The following is an 18,714-nucleotide window of genomic DNA, read 5'->3' as shown; positions in this document are numbered from 1 at the left end:
TATTATAGAGATCACAACCTAAAATATACTAAATGAAAATATCATAGTATTCATAAAAACAAAAGGTAAAGAGTGATAAAAAGGCAGCATATGTTATTTATTTATTTAGGAAATAGATTGGAATGAAAAGATTATCTAAAACTTGTTTAATAGTGTAATTATAAAATCTCATTAAGTGTTGTGAATTTTGGGGTTGTTAATTGTGAAAATGATTTGCTATGTAAAAAATTTCAGCCAAACTTCGCTCTCCTTAACTTTTGCTCCCATCATACATTTGTAGCAGTATGTATTTAAAATTCCGATTCTTGGAATTGAGTGATGTTATTGCATGAATCAAGACTCAGTAATGCCCCCAATTTCATCTTTTAAATTTTACTAACAATAAATCACTTGAAAAGACTGTTTAAAATTTAAAGCCTAAAAAATATTTAGTTACCAAAATAATTTCTTTTTTCTCTGTTCTAAATCTAATAATGTACTTATACGACCTAAGAAAAAAAATCAAATAATGTACTTTAAACATTTAGGCTTACTAAAGCATGCAAGTTAAAGGGGCAATATCTAAATTCCAATGACATAATGCATATTGTTTATTACTTTATCCTTAATTCAATTTATGTCCATAATTGTACTTTTAGTACCCATATTTCTGTCAACTGATATTTTTGGTATTGAATTGAATGGCATATTTTTCTTGCCGGATTTGGCTTTGACAATGCTGGCCCCGGAACGAGTTTATATATGGGGCAATTTTTCCTAATATGATCCTTCTTGATCTTTTTCTAAAGGGCCAAAAGAGGTATTAAGAAAATTATTTGTGCTTGACAGCGTTTTGGTAAGGAGAAAAGGAAAAAGAGAGAGACAGAGACAGAGAAGAAAAGCTCTTACCTTCCCTCGCAAAAATCAATCTTTCAAAACGGCTCTCCGCAACAGGCACAGTTCTTGCTTCTACGTCAACATTTGTCAGGTGTTATGCTCTTGCCCTCTGCATGACACCAAAGAGAGACCCTCTGGATCCTTGAATCCCTGTTCTTATCCTCGAATCCTACGCTTTTCTTTCAAAGGCTTTCACTTTCTTGCACTTTCTTTGGCCCCTTCTGTTGTCGTTTGATATTCCCGAGAAAGCAAAATGAGGTGGGAGAGAGTTGTGTTGCCGCAAGCCCAGGAACCAGAGCAGGGCAGCCAAGAGGCGGGTGGCCCCGGAAAGAGGTGGGCCCACACTTGCAATGCGATCAAAGGAGGGAGGTTCCTCTATGTGTTCGGCGGCTTTGACATGGACAACTGCCAGACCAATGAGGTTCACGTCTTTGACACTGGTGGGTCATAAAGTTCATCTTCTGGAGATTCTGCTTTTCCTTCAAAGTTTGCAATTTTTCTGAGAATGTCTTCGATACAGATTGGTATTCTCCGCTTGGTGCCGAGAGAAAGATTGATTCTTTTCTTTTCTTTTGTTCTGTCTGATTTGGAGCTCCTGGCGTTTTTGGGTGCAATTCTGCTTGTTGGGATTTTTCTTTTTTTGGTTGTGTTATAACTTGCTGATGCCTTTTGTTTGTTGTTGGCTTTAATCTAATCAATGGATTGGCTCTTGAATCGGTGATATGTGGCTAATTTTTTGCATTGAATGTGGGGGTTGAAAGAGAAAATTCATGATGTTCTATGTCCAGTGATTGTGATATATGGCACTGCTATGACCAATATTTTCCTGTACTTCTTTCATCTTGAACAATTACTGAATATGTTTTTGACTTTCTCCCCATTTGTATTTTTCTGCTGTTTATATTTACTGCTGGAATTTCATGAGGGACGGCTTTTGGTGTACTTCCAACTTTGTTGCCTTCTACTTTTTGTGTCCTGATCTTGTGTTCCATTGGAGCTTTGCCTGTGTGGCATGCGGAAGATGTTGAACTATGAGAGGTGATCTCATTTACCATAGTCTTAATTGGTGACCCTGGGGAGAGAGAGGGAGGGAGAGAGAGAGAGAGAGAGAGAGAGGGAGGGAGGGAGGGAGGGAGAGAGAGGAGCGAGGGAGCGCAAGGAGGGAGGGGAGTGGAGGGAGGGAGGGAGGGAGGGGAGAGGGAGGGAAGGAGGGAGAGAGATCTATCTGCCATTGTTTGTCTGTGTGTGTCGTGATTAGGAGGGAGGGGGGTGGAGAGAGAGAGAGAGAGAGAGAGAGAGAGAGAGGGGGAGGGAGGGAGGGGGAGGGGGCGGGGGAGGGAGGGAGGGAGGGAGATCTGCCATTGTTTGTCTCTGTATGTCGTGATTTTCCTTTTTTTCAATTGATAATTTAGTTTTTTCTGACTCGCAGTGGAGCAAACATGGAGCCAGCCCACGATAAAAGGCATGCCACCTGCTCCAAGGGATGGCCATAGCTGCACTAATGTTGGTGACAATTTGTTTGTGTTTGGTGGGACGGATGGGATGAACCCTTTGGGGATTTGCATATACTATACACTTGTAAGTTACGGTTACCATCTCCTTTTGCCCCTGCCGTAGCCATACAGTCTCGTCGACTAATAATCTGTGCATCTTTTCATTATACCTCCAACAGCAGAAGTTGGGTTTCTTTTAATGTAGCTCACGGATATGTTTTGTAGCTTCTTGTCGCGACCTCCCCGAAGCGGGTTGGACCACCTAAGGGTTCGGCTAATGGATTGTTAAGCCTAGATTTAACTCGGGCTCTCCCAAGCCCATACCAATTTGCGACTTAGGTTCAAGTTCTTAACATGCAAATGATTTTCAATTAGGAGTCGCCACTAATCTATTTTGGGTGGGTAGATTAGAAACCCAAGTAAAGTAATGGGAGAATTACTTCACTCCTACGAACCAGAGATTGTGAGTTCGGGGACTTGATTACGCTAGATTTCTCTAACGCCCTTTCGGTACCTTTTCTTTTCTTTTTCTTTTTCAAAAAATATTTTGCAGGCAGCTTGAATTGATTTTAATTTATCCTCCTAACATGTGAGGTGATCATGCGGATGCGCAAACCACCAATTTAACACCCAAGAAAGCGATGAATAAATTGCGGGACTTACCTCATAGCAACGAAAGCATCTGCATTGTTAAATCAGAATTCACATTAACAGACCTAGAATATGATTTCTAATTAACAGGCAATTTCCTTTTTTTGGTTTTTACTTATTTAATGAGAATCATGCAATATGCTATGCATGCTACTAATCTAACATGGAATGGCATGACAATGTGTTCTAAACTACATGACATGAGTAAAATATTTTCTTTTTTGTTTTCTTAATGAACATGCAATAATTAAATATGCAAATCAAAATGACCTAATTATAATGACGGTCAATTTCTAATTAAATGAGCCCAATTCTACATGGCATGCATTTTATGAACTTAATCCCACATGACGTGCACATGATATTTCTATTCCTAAAAATGCAATCTATCCTAAAAATTGAAACTTAAAATGAGACATGCAATTCTATTTTAATATGCATGATGATTTTTTGTTTGTTTTTTTTTATATATATATAAAATTCGAAATTCTAAAAATTGCACACAAATTAAACATGCAACCTAAAAACTAGCATCCTAAATTAATTAATTTTTTTTGGGGATTTTTTTGTTATAAAAATTTAAAATCTAAAATCCTATTCTAAATTGACGCGTGCAATTCTTAAGAAAAACTAATATCCTGAATGCATTTTTTTGATTTTTTTTTCATTTAAAAAAAACGAAATAACTAAATACGGTAAACCAAGCCCTAATCTAACTTGCATTTTTTTTGAATTTTTTTATGCAAAAACAAAAGTTAATTCAAATAACCCGATATCCAATCCAATCAAGATAAGATTAATACCAAAAATTGACGAACCATATCTCGCGCATGAGATCGGGTTGATCAATTTAAAATAAATCGCAAATCGAATCTCGGGCGAGAGATCAGATTATCGATTTTTAAGTAATTGCGAGTCGGATTTCGAGCGCGAAAATCGGACTGTCAATCCCAAATTTAACAGGCTATTTCATGTCAAACATCTCATCCTTACACTAAGGAATAATTATGCTAAAAAGTAACAAATAAAGTAAAAGAAGATAAATAAATAAAAGGAAAGACTACCTAAATCGATTTTTCCTTTTTCTTTTTCTTTTCTTGCTTTCTTTACCCACGGCTGGGCAGCTTCTGTGGATCACCAGGGAGACTCAGCTCACGGCTGGGATGGCTGCTGCTGTTGCGACGGGCGACCGTGAGCGGTGGGCACGGTCGTCGGAAGAGCTCCGGCAAGGGGCAGCGAACACGCGGCGAGGGAGGAGCAGGAGTCGCGTGCGGTTGCTGGTGCGGGGCGGACTCCGAGTGAAGCTGCTGTGGTGACAGGCGAGCAGGGGGCGTCAGGTCTCGCGAGTTGCAGCGGCAGCGAGCAGTGGCGGAAGCTGGCGGAGGCGTGAACTGTGGCGTCACAGGTGAGGTAAAGCAAGGCAGGCCGCCGCGTGACGAAGCCGCAGCAGGGCGGCTGGCGCGGAGGACAGCAGGCGGGGCACGGTGATGCTGTGCTGGGATCGGTCACAGCGTGAGGGGGAGGCCGACGCTCGGAGGAGGGTGCTCACGGCATCGGACGGAGTTGCAGGCGCGGGCAGAGACGGTGGCTTCACGGGCTGCTGGTGTTCGGGCGAAGACGGTGGCACGCTCGGAGCTCGCTGGAAGGAGACACTGACGCCGGGCAGAAGTGCAGCGACGGGCGCAGCGATGGGCAGGGCGCGGCGACGGGCGCGGCGATGGGCAGGGCGCTGCTACGGGCGAGCAGAGGTGCGGGTTGTGGTAGCTTGGCCTCCGGTCCTGGCGTCGCGGGTCGGTGCGCACTGCAGGCGAGGCGGCGCGCGGCGGAGGTGGAGACGCGGTGGTGCGAGCGTGGGCAGCGTGGGTCGATGCAGGAGCCTTCGGGGGGTTGCTGGTGCGGGCGGTCAGAGGCGTGACTGTGGGTGTGGGTTGGAGGGTGCTCGCGGCGTCAACAGGAGGTGCAGGCGCTGGCTGCGGGTGCAGGAGTCAGGGACGGTGGCGCGCAGGGCAGAGGGGCGGCGACGGGCTCGGAACTCGCCGGAAGGAGGAAGGTTGCTGGCGCGATGACGGGCCGCTGCGGGCGCCGAGCGGGTTGCAACGGTGAGAGAGTTCGAGACTCCGGCGGTAATGGGCAGCTGCCGAAGTTCCCCCTCTCTCACGTGTTGCGCGAAGCCTCCCCTTTTAAAAAGACAACCCTTCTTTTTTTATTATTTTTCTTTCACGTTCTTTTCTCTTTCCCTGTTGCCCTCTCTGACTTCACCTTCTTTTTTCTCTGACAGACTCTCTCTCTCTCTTCTTTTGAACGAAGGAGAAGCTCCCCTCCCGATGTAACTTTTCTTTTGTTTTTTTCCCCTTGTCTGACCGAAGGAGAAGCCCTCACAATGGAATTTTTTTCTTTTCGCTCCCCCATTTCACGCGGCTTCCTGTGGTCTTATTTATAGGCCATCCATTGCCAACTTTATTGTGACAAGATGCAGCCGCAACTTTTCCTGAATTTAAGCTGAACTTTGCCATTTTTTATCTTCTTCTCCAGACCTTTCTTTCGGCCACCACTCCGCTCTTCAGCAAGGAAATCTTCTTGCAGGCGTCTGTAGGAATTTTTTTACATCCCCCATTTCGTGCGTGTATGTACATGCATTAATGAGGAGGTTTCTTCTACGGTGAATTTCATTGCGCCATCAAAGCTGACATATTATATAATATTATGGGCATATTATATAATATGTTGTGAGCTGCTTTTGCTTCTTTGAAGATTTCTCTCGAATCCGCACGTCCACCGAATTTGTATATGCATGTGCATGCATTGATGAGGAATAGACAATGGACGTGCGAGAGCTTCTTTCCTCATTTTTTTTCTTATGTGTGTTCAGACCAGTGAAAGAGGGACCATCTTTTTATGCACGCAATCGGCCGCGAGCCCCTGCTTCTTGTTGTCCTCTTAGTACCGATGCAAATGCGACTACATGAAATGCAATTTTACTATATGCAATTTTTACTCCCTAATTTTCTATGCAATTAATTACTATATGATTAGTCAAAATTTAGGTGTCAACACTTCTCATACATGGATATCACCCATGACAAGGGGAGAGCGACCAGAGGCAAGGCAGGGTCATAGTGCAGCACTTGTGGATAAAAGGCTGTTCATATTTGGTGGGTATGGAAAATCTCCTGATAGTGATGATGAAGTATATTACAATGATCTCTTCATATTGAACACAGGTACACTCCTTTTAAAAGTCAACATTTCTTATTTTCCTGTAGTCCCCATCGACATCTATTTGTGAAATTTCCCATCTGTGCACATGAGAGCTGGGTTAAAGACTTTACTTTCCTTGAATGTCGTTTCCTCCAATTTATCAAAGTATTATACTTGTAGCATGCATCATCAGTTACTACTGCTCATTAAATACTTATTGATTTAGATTGGTTAGTTCAGTATTCTATCTTCCTCGGGTAGACGAACATACTAGTTGATGCATTTCCTTCTCATAATCTTCAGAGACATTTGTATGGAATAAGGCTATGATGACCGGTATCCCTCCTTCACCACGTCATACCCATGGCTGCTCAACTTGGAAGAACAAAATGATTGTGATTGGTGGTGAAGATGGATGTGATAACTATTTGTCTGATGTCCATATTCTCAATGCAGGTTTACTGTCTACTGTAGCCTTTATTAGTTTACCTGAATAGCGGTTTCTTGCGCTTTTCTCTCAATGAGTATTCTTTTTATTAGTCTTGGCCTTTCTGTATTTTGTTAGATACCCTCATGTGGAAGGAACTGAATACCACTGGCCACATGCTACCCCCTCGTGCTGGATATTTGAGTATTACTTTTGGGAAATTTCTGTTGGTTTATGGGGGATATACAGAGGCCCAAAAGCCATATGATGACCTGTATCTGCTTGATGTTGGTAAGTACTTTTTGCTCCATATGTGCTTTCTGAATGTCTGCCACAGAGATCACGCAGATATATGCATTTGCTGATTTGTAATAATGACAGACTCAAATTGCTATGTCTCACATGCTTCCCAGCCTGTTTTATACGAAGCCTGTGTTAGTTAATATATTTCTAGACAATGCTTTGTTGATTGCAGTTATAAATCTCAAGTATATTTCTTTTGTTTTAAGATGCAAGCAGGACATTGGGGTGCTATATGAACTTCTGCTTCAAGAATAGGGCCTTTTTCCTTGTCCGTCCAATTTCATATCCAATGATTAGTTAACTTTGCTCAATCATTCATGTATTTGGAAGAAAAAGTTTGAGCTGATCATCCATTGCTTCTTTTAATTCTTTCCTATTAACTCATATGCCTTGGAAAAGCAAGGGAATGTTGCTTTCGTTCCTTTGACTTAAAATGTGAGTCCTCATGTTCTTTATCTCTTTTGCTTGACTGTTACCATGATTTTGCAGAATCTGCAATATGGTCCACGGTGACTACTGCAGGTGCTGGACCTTCTGCCAGATTTTCCATGGCTGGGGACTGTCTGGATCCTGTAAGGAGTGGGGTTCTTGTCTTTGTGGGTGGTTGCAATGGAAATCTCGAGGCTCTTGACGATATGTATTACTTACACACAGGTTCAAATTATATCTCGTTGACATTTTTTTGGTAGTGTATATTGATTACCAGGTTTTCATAACCCAATATGTTTACCTGAGTCTATTTCCTATATCATATCTAGGACTCACTAGGGAATACGAGCGAAGGCTAGAGAAGCTACCCTTGAGGAAGAAACTGAAGCTGAAGTGCCAAGAACAAAATCTGACTCTAGGACATGACAAAGCTTTGGTGCAAGTTGGTGTATCCACAAGCTCATATCAACCTGTGCCGCAATTGATCCATGGTCAGCCAGGTCAGGCCCTGATATATGTTTACTTTCATCTTCTTAAATGACGGTTGTTGGTGGGAGAAAAATGCTGTGGACATAGAACTATTTAATTCGATTCTACATTTGTTTATGTAGACCTGAAACTATCTTTCATGATACCAATTGTCTCCAGTTCTTTAATATTTTCCTTTGTTACTCCTGGATCATCGATTGTGTATTATCCCCCTATTCATTCCAGCAGATGATTATGAGATCGTATAAGTAATGTGGCTGTGGTTGTATGGCCCCGTGGTTTTTTTTTTTTTTTTTCTTTTTATTTTGGGGGGGGTGGGTGTTGGGATTTGTAAATCTGTTTATGTATTTTTAACCTGTGCCTTGATAAGAAGTGGCAACATGATTTATGATATATTCTGACCTCGTTTTCGCATTGTCTCTGCACATTCTCTGCACTTACAGATTGAATGCCTTCAACCGACCTAATCAAATACAAAGCCTCCTTGACCAACCAAAGTATATCCATAAATCATCAGCAGATTTCGCTGCCTTGTTGCAGAGACAACACAAAATCTGACCTCGTTTTCACATGTTATACAAAGTCAGTTTCTTCCCCAAGGCGCTTTACAAGCAAAAATGAAATAAAAATTTCATACATATCAATCTTCAACGAAATCATCCTTTACTTTCTCCTCTTTTTTCATGCCCCGGCGATATACATGGTGAACACCTTATATTTTGTCAATGACCATTTTACAGAATCAATACCCTTAAGGTTCCTTTGCATCCACTACAACATGGAAAGAAAACGGACACTTCCAACAACTCTCTATTATTAATGTTTCCTATCAATTCAACATCTTAAATGATCTTGCCATTTAGCCAACTCATCCAAGATTGAACAATCGTTTCTTTGTTGCTTGTCATTCTGAATAAGCTATGAAACTGTCTTTAAACGCGATGATGGGCACCAATCAAAATGCAAAAAATAGAATAAAACTCCCACTAAGGAATGAATAGAATATTTTGCATGGAAGAATCCTAGAGTTGCTTTTCCATTTCCAGACTCCCACTGCGTGTTGACCCTTCCCATACTTTGAGATCCATCCTCTCTGCTTTGTGCGCATTTTTCTCTTATGACTTGTCTGAGTTGTCTCCCTATGTGGATCTGGTCATTTAAATGTCTTCAAAGCCATTTTCAGACGAAGCATTGTTACAACAGGACCAAGATCATACTCTTAAACTGGCTCTAGATATAAGTAAATCGACCAGACCAGTATCACCCGGTGATATTTGTGTCTTTCCTCTGTACTGCCCCACAAGAACTTCCTCTGAATATCCCCCAATCTTTCCACCACAGACGCTGGAATGGGAAAGAGAGAAAGAAAGTAAACTAGCAAGCTCAAGTACTCTCTGGTTTTCATCCCTTGGAAAGATAAGGCTTTGCCACCCCACCAGCCTCTTTGCAAACTTCTCAACGATGGGATTCCACATCAATTTGAATTTGAACTTTCACCTTGTGTTAGTTTCTAAAATAGAGTTAGAACTAGTAGAGTTACCATGTGCTTAGGCAAAGTATAGTGATATTGTGAATTTGCTGGACATATTTGGCACAACTTCGCTGAAACTATATTGAAAGGGAGAGTCATAACTGATTTTGTTGCTTTATCAACACTTCTTTAATCTGATTGTTTCAACTCTATCAAACAATATGTAGACCCCAACGATAAGTGTTATGTCCATAAACACCATCTTAGTTAACTTTAACCACGAATTTATCTATCTAGCTCCAAAAGATAACAATGAACCATGAACTTATTTGTGTTAAAGTTTTTGACCATAAAATCTTCCAAAACAAGGACTTCACTTACCATATAATATGAAAAATTTATTTTTTGTTTTGTTTTAATTGAGAAATAATTTTATCTTGAAGTTAAAGCTCAGACTTTAGGCAACAAATCGGCATCCCAGTGCCCAAGACTCCCCTGCACTACGTGGGTCTAGGAAGGGGTTCTCATATGCTGCCATAATCCTACTTTCTAGAGAGGCTATTTTCCTGACTCGAACCCGTGACCTTAGGTCACGATGGAGTAACCTTTTACTGCTCCACTAAGGCTCAGCCTTAGGGTACCTCTATTTTGGTGACGTCCACGTATTTGCTAGGTATTTACCTTTTTGGTCAAATATATGTATTTAGTTTAAGTAAATGGATTCGATATGTTTCTTTCCATGTAAATCTTTTTTTCATAAACTGACAAAATCACCATATTCAATGCCGAATCACCATATTCTATACAAAATCAGGAAAATTTTCTTCAAAATTGTCTAGAGAGATTTCTTTGAGGCTGTAGATTTTGTCAAGTAATTAAAATTGCGTGAAGCAGAAGCCAAGTGCCAGTTTTTCATGTTTTCCCTTGCTGTTATATATAGCTGTAGATCTCCCACTAGAGTTTTCACTTATCTGGAAATCGTGGGATTTTGGTCGTGATACTGTTTTTATGAATTGCTTATATGTGGCAGATGATAAGTAGCTATGGACTCTAGTGCAGGTTCTCATCGTTATCCATTCACACAATCAGAAGCTGTCCGAGGCAAATCAATATTTCAGGCAAGAGTGACTGAGAATTTTGGTGATCGATACACAATTGAAACCATCATAGATGGAAAACCTGTCCGTGGAATTATATTTTCCTGCAAGCCTAGCACTCTTCCTGTAACTTTTTCTAGCTCCAGCAGGTGAGTCTTTTGTTTTCCCAACTTAGCTTATCGATTTTACTTAACAAATGTTGGTTTAGTTCTGATTCTCTATTCTTGTAGTAGGAAAAGAGCCTATGGAGATCCAAGTACTGTTATGAAAAATGGTGATTATAACTGTGAGTCAAAGGCTTCTAAAAGTATCCAGCCAGATTCAGTTGCTAATGGGCAAGCTGATGATATGCATGGAAAAGAAGCCTCTTCCCAGGAGCCCCATGCAGAACCCGATGGTCCAGATCTTGTCTTGAATGTCTCACAACCTTTTGATGGCTCTAACCTGGAGAAGGTCAGTCAACCTTGCAGTTCCAACGGTCTCTTGAACTTTGATCACAAATTTAAGAGGCTGGTCAAGAAATAGATTTTTGAAGATTTGGAGTCTTCTTACTTTCTTTGTTTTAGGAACTTATAAACGCTTATGCAATGAGTGCTCTAATTTGAGGAGTTCTTATCGTTCCTTTTCCAGCTTTGATCTGTTCTTTTTACATTCCTGTTCTACTTGAGCAGTTAACTTCCAAGAATTCTCTTTATCACTTACGATTAAAAAAAGGGGAAAAGAGAACTCTAAATTTCAGATGTGGAATTAGTTTTTATCATCTTCACCATGAATTGAATAGTTGTGTAATGTCTTCATGTGACATATCTACGTGGAGTTTGACATGATTGGAGTCATGTTATTGAGTTTATTTTATATCATCATTTGATGGACCCCAATTTGCCTAGCTGGAGAAGCATGGGCATCTTGCTGTGGGGTTTTGACTTTAATTTTGGGTTTCGAGTCTTGGCTGTAGCTAATTGACAACTATTAAATTTAGAATTGGAAGTTTTAACTTTGAAAATCCTTGTTTGTGGTTTTCACAACAATCTCACATTTGAAGGATAATGTTGACAATCTTACTGAGAAGGACAAGCAAAGAAGCTTGGGGAAGCGGCTTCTGTTTTTCCCTGTCCTTCTCTACTTAATGGTTGGTTATTGAGTAGAATGGGATGCCAAAAGCAAGTTGGACCGAAGTTCAGATGCAGAAGCAGGGGACTGACTTGAATTGAAATATTCTAGACCTCCTGTATGTGACAATCAAGTTGGCACTTTAATAACTTAAAGTGTCTTTATGTGATTCTGTTGCTGGAAGAGGTGAAAGAAAAGCAATGGAACAAAAAATTGATCCCCCAAATATGATTTTGCTGTTTTATGCAGAACGTTTGTGTTTTTTAAGCTCTATTTGGGTGTTCATAGTCATCATAATGTGATTTGATAATTGGAATATTTTCTGTGCTCTGAATGCAACTATGCTTGGTGTGCACTATGGGATTATCTGCCTTAATATTTTGACTTTTGTCTACCTCCTCAGATACCAGCAAACCTAAAATTATCACTGCAGGCTCCTATTAATTCCAAAGATGATCAGATGGATGGAACTCCAAATTTGAATGCAGAACTGATGAAAGAGAGTGTATCTTCATCAACGAAGGACTCTGATTTGATCTCAGAAAAGAATCATCTGTGTTGCTGATTATCATATGTTGCTCTTGTCCAGCTTCGCTCTCATCCAGCTTCAAGTTTTAACAGCTGATCAGAGCATGTTTTGATTGTAGACCCATGCTTGTGAAATAATAGCTTTTTGCAATAATTGACTCTCAAGTAATAGATATTTTATTCAGAAAATCCTGTGTATGTGTGTATACAAAATATGTGAATGATGGTTGTGACATTGTGTATAGAATATCATATATATTTCATTGTGTCCATTTATGTAATACCATTCTGACAAAGCTGTATTCATTCTCGAAAGTCTCAATTGTTAAAATAACTTTTCCATTTTTCATGATCTTGAGATGAGGAATTCCTCCTGTTTTTGGCTAATCTTTGAAATTTTTGAAAACTTTGGTATATGAACAATGGAAGTACCTCCATTTCATCCAGATAGACAGCCGCAGTCTATTTCAGTTGCTTAATATATTGTCGTTGTTGCATGGCTTCATCTGTCTTCTCATGTATAATTGAGTCGGAGGACCAAAATTGTGCGTGTATTTACCCATGAGTAGCACGTTCCATTATAACTTTCTGTATATGCCTATGCTTACCAGGATGCAAATACAAACACTTTTACTGCGAGATTTACTGGGAATCCTGATGCAAAGAAAAGAAAGGAACCCTCAATGAAATAGTGATCTTGTTTCCGAATGGAGCTCCATCTTTAGGTGGATTAGTTCGATGCGGGCTTCTGTATATGATCAAATATATGCTTACAAGCTACTAGTTATATTTTTTGTGGCAGATGAGGGGACAAGGGGCCAAGATGAAAGAGATGATTTGGCAAAGTCAGAATGAAACAAGATCTTGCATAGTTACTTTTGGTCAGTCGAACCTCTTGACATACCTCGTGCGTATTCCAAATAAAGAATTCACAATCATCAAGTTGCACCAAATGCATTTGACAGCTGACAGAGTCTTCAAGCCAACTATAAAGATCTGATCTACCTCCTGATCTTCGCTCGACTAGGACAAATTTTTCCTCTCTCGTGATTTTATTTTGAGTCTCAGTTGCCATAGTCGGCATTGGGTGTGAATCCTTCCAGAGTTATGCCTCACTATAAAAATAAATATAAAAAAAAAACTTCGGCTGACATTTGCTCTTCTTAATTCTTGCTCCCATCAAACCATCTATATCTACTCGTATTAGGATCTTGATTCATGGAATTGAATGATGTTACTGCTTATTCGAAGCTCAAAATTCTCCCATTTTCGTACATAAACAGTCATTTACTTGAAAATTTCTGTTTAAATTTTGACTTTTGTCTACCTCCTCAGATACCTGTAAACCAAGAATCATCACTACAGGCTCCTCTCAATACTAAAGATGATCGGATGGATGAAGCTCTAAATTTAAATGTGGAAGTTCCAAAAGAGAGTATCTCATCAACCAAGGACTCTGATTTGATCCACAAAATAATCATCTTTGTTGCTAAATATCATATATTGCTCTCATCCAGTTTCAAGTTTCTATAGCTGATCAGAGCATGGTTTGATTGTAGATCTATGCTTGTGAAAAAATTGCTTTTTGCAATAATTGACGTTGTGTATAAAATATCAATATATATTGCACTGTGTCCACCACTTGTGTGATACCATTATGATAGACATTTATTCATTCTCGAATAAGTCTCAATTGTTAAAATAATTCTTCCATTTTCCATGATCGCGAGATAAGGAGTTCCTCTTATTTTTGGCAAATCTTTAATATTTTTGAAAACTTTAGAATGTGAACTATAGAAATACCTCGTTGTCATCCCGATTGACAACCCAAGTCTGTTTCAGTTGCTTAATAACAACTAGGAAGGGGTTCATGTATCAATGGCTTGGCTTGACTACGTGGGTATAGGAAGGGGCCAATGTACCCTTAATTTCTAGAGAATCCATTTTTGTGACTCGAACCCATGACCTTAGGTCACAATTAAGTAACCTTTTACTGTTCCACTAAGGCTCACCCTTTCGGTACCATGATCTAGAAGTTGTCTACGTATTTGCTACGTATTCAATTTTTTGGTCAAATATATGTATTTATACTGAGTAAATGGATTTGATCTCATTGTCGGTTTCTTTCCATGTAAATCATAATTTCATAAATCGACAAAATCACCATATTCAATAAGGAATCACCATATTCAATACAAAATCAGGAAATTTTCTTCAAAATTATCTAGAGAGATTTCCATGCGGCTATAGATTTTGTCAAGTAATTAAAATTGCACGAACCAAAAGCCAATTGCTCATTTTACATGTTTCCCTTGCAAATGTATAGAGCGATAGATCTCCCACGGGAGTTTTCACTTGTCTAGAAAACGTTGGATTATGATCGTGATGCTGGTTATTTTCTAATTGCTTGTATGTGCCAAATCGTAAGTAGCTAAGGACTGTAATGCAGGTTCTCGAAGATATCAATTCACCCAATCAAAAGCCGTCCGAGGCAAATAAATATTTCGGGGGAGAGTGATAGAGAATTTTGGAAATCAACGTAGCGTCGAAACTGTCATAGACATGAAAGCTCTTCATGAAATTTTATATTTTATTGAGTTTGGGACTCTCCCAATATCTTTTTCCAGCTCCAGCAGGCGAGTCTTTTGTTTTTCCCATTCAGCTGATCGATTTGACTTAATAAATGTTGGTTCACTTTTCTGATTCACTATTCTTGTAACAGGAAAAGAACTTATGGGGATTCAAGAGAGAGCCCAAGGCATCTAGAAGTATCCAGCTGGAGTCGGTCGATGATGAGCAAGCTGATGACCGTGTATGGAAAAGAAGCCTCTTCCCAAGAGTCCCATGCAGAACCTGCTGGTCTAGTTGCTGTTTCGCATATAACAAAACCTTCTCTTGGCACGGAATTGGACAAGGTCAGTCGACATCAGAGTTCCAATATTATCTTGAACTTCTATTACAAATATAACTTTTAATTGGCTGGAAATTCGTGGAAAAGATTTTGAAGAATATGTATGCATTCTTAAATATGTCTCGATTGTTAAAAGAACTTTCCATTTTCTATGATCTCGTCACGAGGAGTTCCTCTTGTGTTTGGCTAATTTCTGAATCTGTGAAAATTTTGGGGCACCAGCCATTGTTTAATATCCTGTGGTTGTGGCAAGGCTCGATCCGTCTTTTCCATGTATCATAGAGTCGGAGGACCAAAATTGTGCATGTGGATACCCACGAGGAGCGCCTTCCATGATATACTCTGTTTATGCCTATGGTTACCAGGATGCATATGCAAAACCTTTTGAATGTGATTAAGATTTAATGGGAATCCCGATGCTAAGAGAAGAAAGGAGCCCTCAGTGAAATTGTGATCTTGCTTCCAAATTGACCTCCATCTTTAGGTGGATTTGTTCAATTTGGGCATCCGTATTAATCTAATTTATGCTTACAAGAGCTAATTGTTTTATTTCTTATGGCAGATGAGAGGACATTAGGCTCAGATGAAAGGAGCGAAAGCCAATTCCCATTGCACATTCATCAAGTAGTCCCAGATGCATTTGACTACTCATGGAGCCTTCAACCTAACTGGGGAGATCTGATCTGCCTCCTGATCTTTACTGGAGTAGTGATTATCAAATTTATCTTCTCTGATAATTTTAACTTAGTCTTAGAATGTTGGGGGGGGGGGTGGTAACTGCACCATAGCTGTGGAATTATAGTATGCTGCGTTATATGAAGCCTGAGTCACTTCTAAGCTTTGACATGTATGTTTTATGCTCACAAGAGCAATAATTAAGAACAGATTTTCAATTATTTGACACATGCTGTCTCTATACCATAATTTTCTTATGATGATCAATTGCTTTTTCAATCGGCAAGCTAGATTTCTATAATCTGTTTGCTGGCTACAATAACTCACAGATTTTTCCCAGCTAGGAGAAATCGAAGGTCTTTATGTTTCTTTGCTCTCTCCATTGCATCGAAATGTCACGGGTGGCAAGATCCTTGCACTGCACGGTGCGCACAGCCTGTGTTTATGCCATCTGTGATGACCGTCGTTATTGTTGCATTTTTTTTTTTTTTGGGTAAAAACTACCATATATTAAGCTCGCAGCATAGAATTTACATTAAGTTCAGAGAATACAAAATCTTGCAAAAAGAGGGGTAGCTGAGAAACCCAATTCGGTGAGAGTAAAGAGGCCCGATGGGCCTTTGCAACACAGTCCGCTAAAGCATTGCCTTCTCTATGACAGTGAATCAGTCGAAGGTTAGGGCACCGAAGCTGCAATCTTAGGGTTTCGTCGAGGATAGCTCGAACTTCCCACGGGCGTCTTTCAGGATCACGAACAGCATCCACCATTACCAAGCTGTCCGATTCCACAATGATCCGATCCGTCTCGAGACCTCTCTGGAGAAGAAATTTCAGAGTGAAGTTGAAGGCGATCGCCTCGGCTTGCAGGGCAGAGGAAGCACGAACAGAAGAGGCAAAACCGTTGATCAAATGGCCTGTTGAGTCCCTGCACACCCTAGCCACCAAAGCTGCGTTGCACGACGAAAGGTAAGATGCATCAATGTTAATTTTTATGACTCCAGGGTCTGGTGGGTGCCATCTATGGTTGAAGATACGTTGGTTTGGAACAGGGCACGACTTTGAGGAAGCGAAAATACGTCTGGAATGGGCCTCCGCGATCGCCAACTGCACAACTCGTTTAGCATCCGGCTGCTTTTGGCGAAATAGGAAATCATTTTGGGCTTTCCAGATGTGCCAAAGGACAGTCGCAACCGTATCCAGGTCCGGTAAGTCATTCTTGCTGTCAACAAACTGTAGTAACCAGCTTTCAATGCGATGCACATCAGTTGTAGAAATTTTAATAGCTAGATTTGGATGCATCCAAACGTCATAGGTCCATGGACATAATAAGAAAAGATGTTCTGAGGTTTTGGGTACCTGATGATCGCACAGACAACAAGTTGGCTCTGTCAAGATATGTCGCTTATATAAATTCTCTCTAGTCGCTAGTGCATTACTGCAAACAGACCAGAGAAATGACCTTAATTTAGGCATAGTACGGATTTTCCAGATAGCATTCCATAATCTGCGGGGTGGCTAAAAAGATGATGAGGCCTAGTTAAAAGTATGATTATTTTGCTGGGCTCTGAGCTGATTGTAGCAATTCTTGACTGTGAAAAGGCCATTCTGCGTTCCTCTCCATATCAGTTTATCCTGAGTGTAGTTAGGGCAAATAGGAATTGATAATATCTCCTCCACTCTTTGATTATCAAAATGCTGAGTTAAAAGAGAAGTATCCCATGAGTTTAAATCAGATAATATGAAACCTGCAACCAAGACTGGTTCATCCCTAGGAGCAGGACCTCTAATGACACCACTAGGTAACCAGTGATCCTCACGAACTTTAATTTGAGTGCCATTACCAACAGACCATAAAACTTTATCTGCAATAGATTCCAGACCTAATAAGATGCTTTGCCAACCCCAAGAGGGTCTAGAACCTTTAGTAGCATGCCAAAAATCCTTGTATGGAAAATATAAACCTTTGAGAAGCCTGCTATACAATGAATTAGGATTCTGGACTAGACACCAAGCTTGTTTACCTAGGAGAGCTCTATTAAAAACCATAAGGTCACGAAATCCTAATCCCCCTTCATCTTTCCTCCTCTTAATGCAATCCCAGCTCTTCTAATGGATGCCTTTCTTGCTGTAATCTGACTGCCACCAGAATTTAGCTACTTTTTGATCTATTGCTTTACAAATAGCTGCAGGGATTTTGAAAATTGACATGGTGTAGTGGGGTATAGCTTACACAACAGATTTTATAAGGAACTCCTTGCCCCCTTTTGAAATAAGCTTTTCCTTCCAGCCTTCGAGTTTTGAATGCACTCGACCCATAAGCCAAGAAAACATTTCCCGTTTAGATTTGCCCCAATCTGAAGGAATTCCTAGATATCTGCCTGTTTGATGTAATATAGGAACTCTAAGGGCTCCAGCTAGGCTTTCTTTCAAGGCAATAGGACAATCTGAGCTACAAAATAACCCTGATTTATTTTGGTTTATTGCCTGTCCTGTAGCTAGACAGTATTCATTAAGAACAGTAGCTAAGTTCTGACATTCCATAAGTTTCGCATCAAGGAAAAAAATGGCATCATCAGCGAAAAATAAGTGGGAGAGAGTGGGACACCATCGATTAAGTTTAATACCTTTAAGATTGCCATTATCCACTGCATTCTTGATAAGAGTTGTTAAAGCATTAGCCATCAGGATGAACAGGTACGGTGATAATGGATCGCCTTGTCTGAGGCCTCTGGTAGGATGGAAGAACGGTAGAAATTCTCCATTTAATTTGACACTATAAGACACCGTAGAGATACATTGGAATATCTAGCGAACCCATGTAGCATGAAAACCAAGCTTTAGGAGATAATCTCTGAGAAAATCCCATTCAACCCGGTCATATGCCTTCTGCATGTCTAGTTTCAGCACTGCATGAAAGTTCTTTGTACGTTTTCGGATTTGAATCTGATGTAAGACTTCATGAACCACAATGATATTATCCTGGATTTGGCGACCACTAACAAAAGCGGTTTGTTTTGGTCCTATCAACTGTGGCAGCCAGGGTTTAAGAGGGTTTG

At 40.2% G+C, this 18,714-nt stretch overlaps 1 pseudogene; it reads left to right on the top strand.

Annotated features, from left to right (window-relative positions):
* The first annotated feature begins 255 nt into the window (after nucleotides 1–255).
* On the top strand, nucleotides 256–12,300 carry LOC104420878 (annotated as a pseudogene).
* The last annotated feature ends 6,414 nt before the right edge of the window (nucleotides 12,301–18,714 follow it).

Source organism: Eucalyptus grandis, chromosome 9, assembly GCF_016545825.1.
Source record: "Eucalyptus grandis isolate ANBG69807.140 chromosome 9, ASM1654582v1, whole genome shotgun sequence".
Taxonomy (NCBI): Eukaryota; Viridiplantae; Streptophyta; class Magnoliopsida; order Myrtales; family Myrtaceae; genus Eucalyptus; species Eucalyptus grandis.
The sequence above is the reverse complement of the archived record's forward strand: the minus strand, read 5'-3'. Positions and strand labels throughout refer to the sequence as shown.